The 3,433-nt window shown below is 45.1% G+C and overlaps 1 non-coding gene across 1 annotated transcript; it reads left to right on the forward strand.

Annotated features, from left to right (window-relative positions):
• Positions 1-1,524: 1,524 nt before the first annotated feature.
• LOC115173063 (U7 small nuclear RNA) lies at positions 1,525-1,579 on the forward strand. Its single transcript, XR_003871559.1, has one exon. It is a non-coding gene; the product is annotated as a U7 small nuclear RNA (small nuclear RNA).
• Positions 1,580-3,433: the final 1,854 nt, after the last annotated feature.

Raw genomic sequence — 3,433 nt, forward strand, 5'->3', positions numbered from 1 at the left:
AACACACTCACCAGACTAGACATAGAAATACATAAACATAGACTATAAACCAAAACCCCGGAAATACCAAATCAAACACCCTTTAACCAAACACACCACCCTGAACCACATAAAACAAATACCCCCTGCCACGCCCTGACCAAACTACAAAACAATTAACCTTATATACTGGCCAGGACGTGACACATATGTTTGAGAAATTGAAGTAATAGCATTTCTAAGGTATTTGAATAACGCGCCACGGGATTCCACCTAGCCCATAGAGGTTAAATTAACAGGTGTGCCTTGTTAAAAGTTCATTTGTGGAATTTCTTTCCTTCATAATGCGTTTGAGCCAATCAGATGTGTTGTTACAAGATAGGGTAGGGGTGGTATACAGAATATTGCCCTATTTGGTAAAAGACCAAGTCCATATTATGGCAAGAACAGCTCAAATAAGTAACGAGAAATGACAGTCCATCACTACTTTAAGACATGGTCAGTCAGTCACAAAAGCCATCAAGTGCTATGATGAAACTGGCTCTCATGAGCACCGCCATAGTAAAGGAAGACCCATAATTACCTCTGCCGCAGAGGATAAGTTCATTAGAGTTACCAGCCTCAGAAACTGCAGCCCAAATAAATGCTTCACAGACTTCAAGTATCAGACACATCTCAACATCAACTGTCAAGAGGAGATTGCATGACTCAGGCCTTCATGGTCGAATTGCTGAACAGAAACCACTAATAAAGGACGCAAATAAGAAGAAGAGACTTGCTTGAGCCAAAAAACACGAGCAATGGACATTAGACCGGTGGAAATCTGCCCTTAGTCTGATGAGACCAAATTTGAGATTTTTGGTTCCAACCGCTGTGTTTTGTGAGACGCAGAGTAGGTGAATGGATGATCTCTGCATGTTTGGTTCACACCGTGAAGCATGGACGAGGAGGTGTGATGGTGTGGGGGTGCTTTGCTGGTCAGTGATTTATTTAGAATTCAAGACACACTTAACCAGCATGGCTACCATAGCATTCTGCAGCGATACGCCATCCCATCTGGTTTGCGCTTTTGTTTTTCAACAGGACAATGACCCAACACACCTCCAGGCTTTGTAAGGGCTATTTGACCAAGAAGGAGAGTGATGGAGTGCTGCATCAGATGACCTGGCCTCCGCAATCACCAGACTTCAACCCAATTGAGATGGTTTGGGATGAGTTGGACCGCAGAGGAAAAGCAGCCAACAAGTGCTCAACATATCTGGGCACCCCTGCAAGACTGTTGGAAAAGCAATCCAGGTGAAGCTGGATGAGAGAAAGGCAAGAGTGTGGAAAGCTGTCGTCAAGGCAAAGGGTGGCTACTTTGAAGAATCTCAAATATAAAATATATTTTGATATGTTTAACACCTTTTTCATTACTACATGATTCCACATGTGTTATTTTATAGTTTTGATGTCTTTACTATCATTCTACAACGTAGAAAATAGTAAAAATAAAGAAAAACCCTTGAATGAGTAGGTGTGTGCAAACCTTTGACTGGTACTGTAGAAAATTAGCTATTTTAGTATTTATCTAGCAGGTTTCCTCAAGGAGAAAGCCTCCACTTCTATAAATGTCACGCCCTGATCTGTTTCACCTGTCCTTGTGCTTGTCTCCACCCCGCTCCAGGTGTTGCCCATCTTTCCATTATCCCCTGTGTATTTATATCTGTATTGTCTGTTTGTTGCCAGTTCGTCTTGTTCGTTCAAGCTAACCAGCGTTTTTCCTGTCAGCTCCTATTGTTTCCCAGCCTCTCTTTCCTCATCCTCCTGGTTCTTGACCTTTGCATGTCCTGACCATGTACCCGCCCGCCTGACCTCTCCGCCTGACCCTGAGCCTGCCTGCCATCCTGTACCTTTGCTCGACCTCTGGATAACTGAACTCTGCCCGTCCCTGACCCTGAGTCCACCTGCCGTCCTGTTCCTTTGCCTTACCCTGTTTCTTCAACCCCTGCCTGCCTTGACCTGTCTTGCCTGCCCCTGTTGCTACAATAAACATTGTTACTTTGACAGTCTGCAACTGGGTCTTACCTTGATTCCTGATAATGTTAAAGATAACATTTAAAAAACACTCTAGTAAACACTACAATAATGTCCACCACAACACTATAGTAAATGCTTCAGTATACTACAATCTGCAAAAATACTACAGTAAATGCTACAGAGTCAATGTGCGGGGGCACCGGTTAGTCGAGGTAGTTGAGGAAATATGTACATGTAGGTAGAGTTAGTGATTATGCATAGATAATAAACAGAGAGTAGCAGCAGTGTAAAATAGTAAAAGAGAGGGGGCAATGCAAGTAGTCTGGGTAGCCATTTGATTAGATGTTCAGGAGTCTTATGGCTTGGGGGTAGAAGCTGTTAAGAAACCGGTTGGACCTAGACTTGGTGCTCCGATACCAATTATCGTGCTGTAGCAGAGAGAACAGTCTTTGACTAGGGTGGCTAGAATCTTTGGCATTTTTTAGGGCCTTCCTCTGACACTGCCTGGTATAGAGGTCCTGGATGGCATGAAGCTTGGCCCAAGTGATGTACTGGGTCATACGCACTACCCTCTGTAGTGCCTTGCGGTCGGAGGCCGAGCAGTTGCCATACCAGGCAGTGATGCAACCAGTCAGGATGTTCTCAATGGTGCAGTTGTAGAACATTTTTGAGGATCTGAGGACCCATACCACATCTTTTCAGTCTCCTGAGGGGGAATAGGCTTTGTCATGCTCTCTTCACAACTGCCTTGATATGTTTTGACCATGATAGTTTGTTGGTGATGTGGACACCAAGGAACTTGAAGCTCTCAATCTGCTCCACTACAGCCCCGTTGATGAGAATGGGGGTGTGCTCGGTCCTCCTTTTCCTCTAGTCCACAATCATCTCCTCTCCGTCTCATCATTGTCAGCGATCAGGCCTACCACTGTTGTGTCATCGGCAAACTTAATGATGGTGTTGGAGTCATACCTGGCCATGCAGTCATGAGTGAACAAGGAGTACAGGACTGGACTGAGCATGCACCCCTGAGGGGCTCCAGTGTTGAGGATCAGTGTGGCAGATGTGTTGTTACCTAACCTTACCACCAGCCAGTCAGGAAGTCCATGATCCAGTTGCTGAGGGAGGTGTTTAGTCCCAGGGCCCTTAGCTTAGTGATAAGCTTTGAGGGCACTATGGTGTTGAATGCTAAGCTGTAGTCAATGAATAGCATTCTCACATAGGTGTTCCTTTTGTCCACGTGGGAAAGGGCAGTGTGGAGTGCAATAAAGATTGCATCATCTGTGGATCTGTTGGGGCGGAATGCAAATTGGAGTGGGTCTAGGGTTTCTGGGATAATGGTGTTGATGTGAGGCAAGACCAGCCTATCAAAGCACTTCATGGCTACAGACGTGAGTACTACGGGTCGGTAGTCATTTAGGCAGGTTACCTTCATGTT

The sequence above is a fragment of the Salmo trutta genome, chromosome 33 (genome assembly GCF_901001165.1).
Source record: "Salmo trutta chromosome 33, fSalTru1.1, whole genome shotgun sequence".
Lineage (NCBI taxonomy): Eukaryota > Metazoa > Chordata > Actinopteri > Salmoniformes > Salmonidae > Salmo > Salmo trutta.